The 12500-nt window shown below is 40.1% G+C and overlaps 1 long non-coding RNA gene across 1 annotated transcript in view; it reads left to right on the plus strand.

Moving 5' to 3' along the window:
- The window catches only part of LOC139757697 (uncharacterized), a 73208-nt gene extending 61256 nt beyond the window's left edge, over nt 1–11952 (plus strand). The window contains exons 3-5 of the long non-coding RNA XR_011714694.1: nt 6515–6703; nt 7456–7517; nt 11798–11952. This is a non-coding gene — a long non-coding RNA (uncharacterized lncRNA). The remainder of the gene's footprint in view (nt 1–6514; nt 6704–7455; nt 7518–11797) is intronic.
- The last annotated feature ends 548 nt before the right edge of the window (nt 11953–12500 follow it).

Genomic DNA, 12500 nt, shown 5'->3' on the forward strand with positions numbered 1-12500 from the left:
AAGTTTACTAGCAAAATTCCCTTCAGTTCTGATCATCAAAAATCAATATGGCTCGTTCTGGATAAGCCTCCGTGCTTCAGCAGGCTATATGCCGTCTTATGGGGGTATCATCAGCCTCTGATGGAGTCCATAAGACTCCAGGATCGACAAGGGAAAGGCTGGTTATCAAAATATTTTTGCCCATGGACGGCGTATTCCAGGAGAGAGGTCGTCTCACACCGGTTCATATACACCTGGCACTGCAAGAGAGTAATGGACAGTGGCAAGCTTTATGGATCTCTTCTCCTCATTGTGCTTTCAGCTCCATTTCATTGTACGTACGTTGTTGCTGCTGCTATTATTCGTCTTGTTGCAGTTATGGACGTGGTGGTAAGGAAACGTTATTTTTGAATTTCGTGTGTATGTGAGGTTTTCTGTTCGTCTGTGTTTATTTCAGATGTATATAGAGGGATGGGGTATTTGATAAGGAACTATAGATTTGTTTTCATGCAAGACACGAAGTCTCGAAGCTCCTTGAAACGCCTGGTCGAAGCTGTTTTGACTATTCTTTTGTGACACAGGGTTCGGTACTGGTTCGACCAGGGGTGTCACAAGTTCATGATTCCCGACAGTGTCATTCGCCTTCAATCGTACAGAACTTATCACACATGAAAGGATCTCCATATCATGATACATTTGATTATGGAATGAAAAATCATCATTGATTATTTCGAGGTAAATTGATCAGGTGTTGGTACTGTATCAAACAGTATACAGTAAAGTTATCATAGTAATATGTAAGGACTTGGAAAGCTTCCATCTTATTTTGTAACTACCATGATAAGTGTATATAGTCTCACATATACCTCTAGAGCAGCGAGGAAATGAGGAAGGACCAAGCACACAGGTGTGAACATCTGTAGTACATTTATATCTTTCTCTCTGTGATGGTGTTGGAATCTCTTTCTCTTTTCCTGGTACCCTTGTTTTATCTGATCCTCTTTCCCTCTGCATTATCATTACATTCTCTTCGATGCTTATTTCATGATCAGTATTGTCTTTGCCATTATTGCTTTCGCCATTTCTTCCCATCCTTTCCTTTCTCCGTTTCACTTCCTCTTCTGCTTCTCCGTTTTGACATCTTATTCTTATCAAGTTTTCCTTTCCATCTTCCCTTTCCTCCTCCTCCTCCTCCTCCTCCTCCTCCTCCTGCTCTTTCCTTTCTACCCCATCTCCTCTCCCTTCTTCCCCCCAGCGACGTCGCTATGGTCTTCCCAACTCCTCAATCTTCCCCATTTTTGCCATTCCCGCAAAATTGGTTTTCCCTAATAACAGTCTGGGAGGGACGGGGGAACTGAACAGATTAAAGAGCGTCTCTTTTTGTTTTCCAGATTTTATTAGATTTTCTTAATATTAGTCGAAGTTGAGAAGTGTAGATTAAAAGGCAACTTCACTTCTTCAGCTCTATTTTCTGTCGAGTCTTATACATAAGGAAAATTGAGCAATCTTACATGTGTGTATATTATCGTGAGGGCTGACAGTTTTGATAGATTTATTTACATTTTATAATCATCTTGTAAGATTAGACGCTATTCTGTGAAGGATGAGACTGTAAGTTGTATTATCTGTCACACAGAAGAAAACGTCGTCTAAGTGATAAGAATAGATAGATAGATAGATAGATAGGTAGATAGGTAGTTAGATAGATAGATACAGATATAGAATGGACGTTACAAATTAGAGCAGAATCAATGAATGGAAAGTAAAAAGTAAAATGCATTTGTTGGATTTATGATATCAGTACATGAACTCTACATTATGAACACTTTTTTCAGGCAAAACCTAATGTATTCTACATACACATGGTGTAGCCTGATAGTCCTCCATGCATCTAATGGAATCCCTCTAATGTCATTTCATCTCTTGTTGTTTCCCTGACAGTGTGGATATTCTAATTATTTTACATTTTCATGCTGAGCAGAAATGGGAACACTGTGAAAGCTGAGCAGAAATGGGAACACTATGAAAGCTAATTAGAAATGGGAACACTGTGAAAGTGGATATTAGTCTCTACCACCATTATTTTCACATTAACTTCATCAATCTACCACATCAGCATTGTAATGTTAACTATTATCCCAACTCTACGTTAATATTTCAAGACCAAAAAAGATGGCTGAAATGTTTTTCTCATTACTTTGCCCCACCCTCACCTCTTGTTTAACATCCTCCGAATTGCTTACCTTCTGGAAAAGCCTTGATCCTCCTCACATGAAAATACCCATCTTTGAATACTCCTCCCGACAGCATGGGGAGGTAACATCTCAATCTTCCCCTTCAGCCCCCCTGCCCGCCAAAATCCAATTTAGGTTATACGTCTTATCATCGCACAGGTTCTCGCCACCAGCCCTCCTTCCTACCTTTCCTTCAGCATCCGTCGTTCGATACTGTCTCTCTCTCTCTCTCTCTCTCTCTCTCTCTCTCTCTCTCTCTCTCTCTCTCTTTCCTTATTTCTCTCCCTAAGCTTTTTCTTTTTATTCTACACCCGTCGAAGGCCTTATCAGATTCTCCTTGCTATATACTCATTCGTCTGAACCCAGATGTAGCAATTCGACTTGCTGCTCCTCCAGTGGGGAGAGGCAAAGATGATCCACATGTATCATATATAGGCACCCAAGACTCGTTTTACGTAACAGACAGATATCAAGCATACCAGATGAAACCCAGTGTGTATCAACCTTTCACTCCCTCACTCGTCCTGTATGCCACTGCAACCTCCCGACTCTTTGTGAAGTCCCATCCCTTCCTGTACTCTTTTTTTTGTACCTTGCCTGTGTAACCTGCAGCTCTTCAGGGGTAGAATACATAGACTTGCCCTGTCATCTTGCCTTTCAGAAAGTGCAAAGCTGTGCTTGTATACAGAACAATGGCGGTTCATCACAGTGAGTGTGTTGGTGCTTCCCTGGGCATCTTTATATATATATATATATATATATATATATATACATATATATATATATATATATATATATATATATATATATATATATATATATATATATATATATATATATATATATATATATATATATATATATATATATATATATATATATATATACCAACTTATGAGCTTTGATTTACAAACACAAGAGCAAATGTTATCACCACACTGTCGTGCACATTCCAGCATCATAATGTGTGGATCAGTTTCTCTTCTTTGAGCAAAGATTGAGTATGCCAGGAGCAAACTGGAGACAGAATACGATAAAGTCCAGAAAAAAATGCTAATAAAAGTGAGAGCACAAGTGATAAAAGGATTAAAGTGAAAATACGAGTGAGAGAGAGTGAAAAGTGTGTTGGGGGAGAGAAGGAAGTGAATTTAAGATGCAAGGGAAACAGACAGTGGGTGAGAGGTCCAAGGGGAAATGGCTGGGAGACTGAGGGAGAGAAATACCATCAATCGATATCAGTGAAGTGAGGGAAAATGACGTAAGGGACGAATCACCACTCACATCAATGCTTATCTCGTGCTTCCTCGACCATCCTAGGGTCCTTAATGATCTCCCCCTTCGTGATATCCTCTCCGTCATCGTTGTATGCACTGCAGGATGTCGTCCACAGAGAAGCAAATTGACAATAAACACAGTAACAAACGAGTCTATACTCCGTGTTTTATTGACTCCGTTTTCGATAGACATAGAAAATCTGTTTTAGCGAGTTGCCTCTGTGTAACATTGGCCTACCTTATGCAGCCCAGTCTAGAGAAGCCAATATATATATATATATATATATATATATATATATATATGCGAGTTACCTGTATATAACATTGGCCTAACTAATGCTACCGACTGAGAAATCCTGTAGTAAGAGCCACTTTTTTTGTAACATTCTAAATCCTACGTTCAGCTTGTCGAGTGAGTGTCTACGACCGTGTGTGTGTATCAGACGTTCACCTTAACACTCCCCAGACCTCATGTGAAGACCAGGAAATATACCAGAGTAATTAAGCTTCATGAGACGGCCCGACGCGCACACAGACGTGTAAGACGTGTGATTAATTTCTGCTGCAAGACTCGTAAGAAGACAGAAAAGGCTTTTGTTTTGATTTGATACCTCGTTTCGGACAAAGCCTGGATGGAAATGGTTATCTACAAAAAAGTTCATGTATTCATGTATGTAATTCAGTGAGTCTTCTATTATTACGTCAATTTTTTGGCACTAATAAAAGTAATACACAGTTTGTATACTATTGTTTAAAAGCTCCACATAGATCAGTTTCCAAACAGTTGATAAAATAAAAGTTCAAATAAAATCGTCGTGATATATTATTTGACCGAAGTAAGGAATATGAAATATTTGAAAATCGAGGGAGACTCATATATCATATGTGGGCAGGCGTTTTTTTCGGGGAAAAAATAATATCGGATATATGTGAAAGAATGATCACTCTGTCGCCATTTGTATCGTTCGTGGAGGCGGATCCTACATCCGATTTCGTCAGTCGACGACAACAATGGCACGTTTGACACGGAAGGAGATGGTGGCCTGATCTTTTGTATAATGTCAGGGAAGAAGAGGACGAGAGAGAGGAAGAGAAGGAGGTGAGGAGAAGATGGAGGAGGAAATGGAGGACAGGGCACGGAGGAAGGAAAAGGACTAGAGAGAGAGAGAGAGAGAAGAGGAGCACAAAAGAGGAGGTAAAGGAGGAGGAATTAGATTATATGGATGTATGGAAATAAGGGAAAATGGGAAGCAGTAGAATACAGAGAGAGAGAGAGAGAGAGAGAGAGAGAGAGAGAGAGAGAGAGAGAGAGAGAGAGAGAGAGAGAGAGAGTGGAAGGAGTGAGGAAGGGATGCATATATGACTTTTGGTGAGTGACTGAATGAGTCATGGTGTGAGGCAGACGTACGCATCACGGTGAACAGATGTACTGGCAATGAGTAAGTAGATGGATGAGTTATTGTGAGTAACTGACACGGTAAATGAGGATGCACGAGCCTCAGAGAGTAGATGTACAGATCATTGTGAGGGAAAATATACATTGCACATTGAGCTGTGGCATGAGTAACACCCATTTGGCAAAGATCTTTTTCAAGCAGGAGATTCGCCTCATTATCATAATTGCTTCTATTAAAGAATGAAAAGTAGTGGGTGGTAATTGCATTTCACAGCTGGGTAAATGAGGGCCCAGATAGGGGTCTCTCTCTCTCTCTCTCTCTCTCTCTCTCTCTCTCTCTCTCTCTCTCTCTCTCTGTCTCTCTCTCTCTCTCTCTCTCTCTCTCTCTCTCTCTCTCTCTCTCTCTCTCTCTCTCTCTCTCTCTAAGTGCTGGGGGTGGTAGTGTCTGATCCCACAGTTCCTGTTAGTTCATTTTGACTGCTTATGACGTCTCCTTTCAAGACGCGCCCTGGGGGGAGAAGGGAGAAGGAGGCGGAGGGTGAGGAGGAGGAGGAGGAGGAGGAGGAGGAGGAGGAGGAGGAGGAAGAGGAGGAGGAGGAGAGGAATTTCCCTTCCTCTTTGGCTCTCCTTTTCAAGAACAGAAAATGTGCACCTCTCATACGAATGTATATACTAGTATTACTGAAATAGAACACACAGCTTGTATTAACGAAAACTCTTCATTTCTCTAGAGATAGAAGAATGGGAAAGACTCACGTACGAGCGTGAGTGTGAGGTTAACAAATTTCAGAGATGTGATCATGAGGAATCAAAATCTTTGCCTCATGATAAGCCCCGGGTCGTACAGGTCCTCTCTCACACTGACACAGGTGTCTGTAATTGCTCTTTAATAATTTTTCCTCTCTAACTGCCGACCAGCAATTACACATAAGCTCATCCATTAATAAAACAGACAGTCCTGGAGCTCACGACTGAGGTCCAGTTAAAAAATCCTGACGATTTTTCGAACCCTTTGGGAATCGCTCATGTCTTTTCAAACTGCCATATCTCATCGAGCGCACTGGGACCTGGGCTTTTCGTTGGAGAAATAGTGTTTTCTGAAGTTCTTTAGAGAGGTGAATGGTACACATTTATTATCGTTGTCGCTGTTACAGCTCGCCTTACATTGCTGAATGGGAGGAGTATCAGCTCGAAAAAGATATGCAAATGGAGTTCTTGTGTTGGTTTTGTGTTTCGTGTTATTCTGATACTCTGACTCATTCTAATATCCCTTTCTTTATGTTTCTCTTTCTTTATGTTTATGCCTACATGTACAATACACACACACACACACACACACACACACACACACACACACACACATACATACGGAAATATATTTGCTGATAACCACGAAAAAGAATGATAGACGATCATATGTATATAAATAGGAATAAATTTCATGTTACATATGCATAAGGTTGAGAGACGGAGCAGCACGAGTAAAACTCTTTCAACTTAATTTACAATTAATTTTGGACTAGTAGTCACACACACACACACACACACACACACACACACACACACACACACACATACGTACATGAGTCATACGATTAATGTACATCACACTAACCGTTTTCTACTCCCAGGTTCTCTGTGCGCTTCGAACATTCAGTTGAAGCCTTGAAGAAATAGAGGTGGAGCGGATGGCACTACCTGAAAGAACTTCCTACGAGTCTTCGGCGAAGCTGCGTCTTGCACTGACGGAGGGAAGCTGTTGCGTCTGACGTAGAGGAGACGTAGGAGCCGAGACGAGAACACTACGACACAGAAGCGAGGTGAGTGGAGACCACGACCGACTGGGACAAATTGGAGGCGCAGGGACGACTTAAGGACAAATTAAGACGAAGGGCAAGTTTGGAAAACGAAAGACCGGCTCTGAATTTAGATGTAAGTTCCATTTTGTCGAAGTGGGAAAACTTTAGAACGAACGTGAAAATAAGACTACAGACGAGAGTCGAGGGATTGTGAGCTTACGAAGGGAAAGAATAAGAGGAAGAGGAAGAGAAGGAAGAGAAGGAGAAGGAGGAGGAGGAGGAGTAAATGGGCTATGAACATCAAAAGATGTTGATCCATGAGAGGTGACAGCGAGCACCACACTGTTGACCAGGGGTCTCTTGTGATCAACACTAAGAGGACCATCAGTTTATCTGATAACACGAGAACATTAGAAGATAAGGTAGTGGGGAAAAGAACAGACAGGATATAGTTATTTCGAGGCATTATAAGGATTTATATAGGCTTACACCTTCGTCAGAGTGGCTTTGGGTCTTTGAATATACCAGTGACGAAAAAAAGAATTTGAATATTAGGTAATCAATTTTCCAGTCCATTTTTCTTTTCCCTCGCTTTATTGAAGAATATGATCTCAAACGAAGATATAAGATTTTCAACAAGTTTTTCTGTTGTAACTACAAAGGAACTTTTGACTGGTAAATTTCTCCAATTAAGACCTTAATTATTTTCTTTGTGTCTCAATCTTCTAGTTCTCCCCAAGGATTAAAATGCCACATTTTTCCTGTTTTTCCAGGCGTCCCCCATTATCAGGATACGAGAGAAGGGAACGGGTGTAGTGAAGGAGCCTGAGCGAAGGTATGTAACTGTGTGTGTGTGTGTGTGTGTGTGTGTGTGTGTGTGTGTGTGTGTCTGGATTCGTGTATCTTACCGTGCTTAACTTAGAAAACTGGAAGTGAAGTGCACGACTGAAGGAGATATTGAACCAGTCACTACCACCATATCTCTGTCGTTCAATCATCGTAGTTTTGTTAATAATAAATGGATCTTCCTATTGGATAAGGGACGTTTAGGGACACTAACTAGCATTATAAGTAATTGCGTCTCTGCTTTCATTTCCTTCATCAAATCCTTCCCGGGTCTTTCTCCGCGTAGGTCATGCCATAACTGTGATGGGTTGAAGCAACTTGTGGTGAGCTTTCCAGTTCATCAGCATCGTCAGAGGAGGAAGACGATTTTACGTGTAATTGTATATGAGTCAGATCTGACCACACCGAACGAGTTATGCTGTGGTGTGGGAGGTATGTTGCGAGTTACGCTGTGGGTTGGGGGGCTGTGCTGCTTCTGTTGTGGTAGGGATTGTACAATTTCTGTTGTGGTAGGTTTTCTTTTTATGAATTATGATGTGGTGGAAGAGAGGTGGGGGTACGGGTTGTGTTGTGGGTCAGGAAGGGGTTGTTATTGGAGCCGGATATAGCAATAGTGTGGTATACTGATTTGGAAATAAGTGTGAGAATATACGTTTGGTTTTTTCTCCTGTGGAGGTCCACACACACACACACACACACACACACACACACACACACACGATAGCATAGCGACACTCACAAATGCTCGTCTGTACGTTCAAGATTAGTGCAATGAACCCGGCATAAAATGCACCGGCATACAGACAAGCAAGTATACGGATAGAGAAACACACACACACACACACACACGCACACACACACGCACACACACACCATACCCACACACACATATTCATACACATATTCCTCGCTCCTTCAACTCTCAGCTCACCATTCCTTCCTCCGCCTCATTCTTAACCAGCCTCCTCTGCCGCGCAGAAGCAGGAGATTCTGACCCCATCAAGGCACGATAAACACTCAATACCACGGCGCCAGAACGTATTTACCGAGGCTGATAATGGCAAACTCGTGCGTATTAAAAGCTCAGAGCGTCGGAGGGGCCCAGGTGGGGTTTGTGGCTCGGGGTGCAAGCACAGCGAAGGCAGAGGTTATATATAGTTGTTGCCTGTATCATGGGTTGTGTCACTTGGGTTCTATGGATATTGTAAGCTTATGTGTAGGTTATGAGTATTGTAAGTTTACGTATTTCATAGGCATTTCAAGCTTACGTATTTCATGGGTATTGTAAGTTTACGCATTTCATAGGTATTCTAAGCTTACGTATTTTAGGGGTATTTCAAGCTTACGTAGTTCATGGATATTGTAAGTTTACGTATTTCATGAATTTTGATGATTGTATTTCAAGGGTTTTATCTTTCTGTGCTTCTGTTGGGTCTCATTCTTATTGTTTTTGTTGCTCCTCCTCTTTTTCTTCTTTTCTTCTCAATTTGCTCTTTTATTCTGCCTCTCAGCGTCCTTTGTTTGCCTGTTACACACACACACACACACACACACACAGACACACACACACACACACACACACACACACACACACACACACACACACACACACACACACACACACACACACGTACATACACAAAAACACGCTGTTTGAGAATAAAGCTAGTGGGGTGTCTACAGTAGACTAAACAACGAGAATGGGAGTACCAGTAGAGTACACATGCCGGAAAGGCTACTTCACGACTTACATAGTTCAAGGACCCTGAGAGTGTACAACTCTGTCCCGGTAATTTACAGAAAGGGGACACCACAAATGAATAATCATGCCACCTCACACTCACGTGAGCCATCCTATTCAGTCCACCACACTGTTCCTCCACTACCCACTCACGCTATCTTCCTGTCTCCTGCAACACGACGGAGAAGCGCGAGTCTTGGTGCATACCATCATCTCGGCTTTAAATACATCGTCCCCGATGACTGGACTCGGTCATCAACACGTCCGATATATATGTATATATGTTCGATAACCAACTCATGTGTATCAAAGGCCAGTTCGTGAGGTGGAGGAGGAGGGTGGGGGAGGTGTGACGGGAGTGAGCTGGGACGGAGGTGTAAAGGGTCTGTATCCGTTTGAATACGACGATACGATACCTTACGCAAGATGATGCGTGCCTTTGAGCACGACGGTACGATCTCTTGAGCACTACGGTACGACGTATTTTGAGCACGACGGTACGGTACATGAACGTGATGGTACGACTCTTTGCCCAAGGTTTGCACCGTCGTGCTCAAGGGGTTAATGAATTGTTATTTCTGGAGCTTCTTATGGTGTCCAGTGTGCACCGCTCGTATGAATTCCCTCGTCAGATAATTTTTCATGATTCCATCACTTATGGAGGAGATAAGGGAAGGTAAATGAGGTTAAAAAGTAGGGTTAGTTATATAACATATGTCTAGGAATGAATTAGGTAACAAAGAATTAACAAGCCATAGACAATTGTACGTCTGTTCTTTATCTTACAAATTCTCTACCACTTGCATGGTTAGTGTCAGGGATTTATTATATCCTCTCAGCTCACTGGCGGACATCCTCAATCCATATCCAGCAAGAGTTAAAGTAAAACACGAATGATCACGCTAATGAAATTCTCTTCTAACCTTTCCACTCTACATATTAAGTGGGTCGCTCGAACGAAAACTATCCACTCAAACTCTCACCTCCTCATGCAACACGCCTCCACTGAACCCTCTCCCAGTTAATTCCTCTGGCATCCTCATCTGTATTATCTCGCCCTAATCTGTTACAATATACCTTCCATACTGCGTTTAACATCTTACATTTGCAATTATGTTACCATATACTATTTTGATGGACGTACCACCGTGCCATCTTCATACTTTCATCTACTCGTCTTTTTTTTTTAAAAAAATTTCTTCACACCACATACACTATTCGCCCAATTTCAACGACGCAATGTAGGTTATAAACCTTTTATATTCTTGGATTTTTCGACATTTTTTGAATTACACAGGACAGGGTTTTACACCCATACATCACCATTGCAACGAGTGCCTCATTGTGTAGAAGTCCTGCATACATCACATACAGGCGTCATTCACTAAACCTCTCAGTGACCCTCCATTCTTAATTTCGTTGCAATGAGTCAACTCTCATCTCAAGCTTCCCCCCAGAACTTTACTCTCAATAATCAAAACTCTTCCATAATAATTCCAGGTCAACAATAATCGTACTAACATTAAGGCATGACATCCCGTCTCTCTATCAAAATCAAGATCCTTACATTCACTCTTGTTCTTTTCCAGCATATTCCTCCCACATACACCATCAAATCCACCTATCATTCTATCTAACTTCTTCTCTGCTTTACCCATCAGTACAGCGTCATCTGCATACAACAGCTGTGGTAACTTCCATCAAGACATACATCAAAAATAACACAATATAAGAGAGAGATGTGACCTTGAACAGCAACATCTAATTACGACAAATGAAGGCCTAAGACTGAAATCCACATAAATGAAAAAACTAGTCAAGCAATAATGAAGAAACCTATAAAAGAAAAAAAGAAAATATATGCATTAAAACCCTGTATTTATTGTATGATTCCTAGCATATAAATAAACAAAACACAAACACTGTACAAACAAATAAATGACTTAAAATAACCAGATGATAAAAAGAAAACAAGAACAGAATTTAATCTCCATAAAAGCAGTCAAAACACAGATAAATGTACATGAAATATATATATATATATATATATATATATATATATATATATATATATATATATATATATATATATATATATTTTTTTTTTTTTTTTTTCTTTTTCTTTTAAACTATTCGCCATTTCCCGCGTTAGCGAGGTAGCATTAAGAACAGAGGACTGGGCCTTTGAGGGAATACCCTCACCTGGCCCAATTCTCTGTTCCTTCTTTTGGAAAATTAAAAAAAAAAACGAGAGGGGAGGATTTCCAGCCCCCCGCTCCCTCCCCTTTTAGTCGCCTTCTACGACACGCAGGGAATACGTGGGAAGTATTCTTAATCCCCTATCCCCAGGGATATATATATATATATATATATATATATATATATATATATATATATATATATATCCCATGTATTCCTGAGTTAGGTAAGGTAATATTTCCATGTTGTGTCTTGCTACATGCACAGGCAGATTTATTATGCTGTTTGTCACTAAAGAGAATGTAATTATATCTAATTTTCTTTTTCAGAATTTGCCTGGGAGGATCTTGGGTGCTTTAGGACCGGAGGTTCCAGTTGCTACATCTGTATAAAATGAAACATTAAGATGAGAAATATGTGTAACAGGTTTTTCCTTATGCTGTACGTCATGTGAGATGACCAAAGAGAGGGATATATATGTAGAGAGAGAGAAATAAAGAGAGCTTTTAAGTGAGAAAAATAATGTAACAAAATCAACTGGTTCATCATGATTTATGTTTTTCGTGAAATAAATTGGATATCTGTATTTTATATATATATATATATATATATATATATATATATATATATATATATATATATATATATATATATATATATATACTAACTGAAAAATGCTGATTCTAGAGAATCCAGACGAAGCAGAAAAATAATCACAAGAATAGATCAATCTGGCAACTACACCGGTGAGCGATACAACCTATATAATAACAAAAGCAGAAAAAATATAACAAATATATTACGTTGCTAATGAAAACGGCAAAAATGATAAATTCAATGAATTATATAAAACTAAGAAAATAAATGTAATAATCAGATAACAGAAACAAAGACAGAGAACGAAATATGTAGAAAATGAAAAAAATGATTGAATAAAAGTCACCTAGAATACAAAGGGAATAAAGAAAATATAACGATGATTATAAGTGAATTAATATGTATAAAGTCATATATAAGTACATATATACGTAC

This window comes from Panulirus ornatus, chromosome 28 (genome assembly GCF_036320965.1).
Source record: "Panulirus ornatus isolate Po-2019 chromosome 28, ASM3632096v1, whole genome shotgun sequence".
Classification (NCBI taxonomy): Eukaryota; Metazoa; Arthropoda; class Malacostraca; order Decapoda; family Palinuridae; genus Panulirus; species Panulirus ornatus.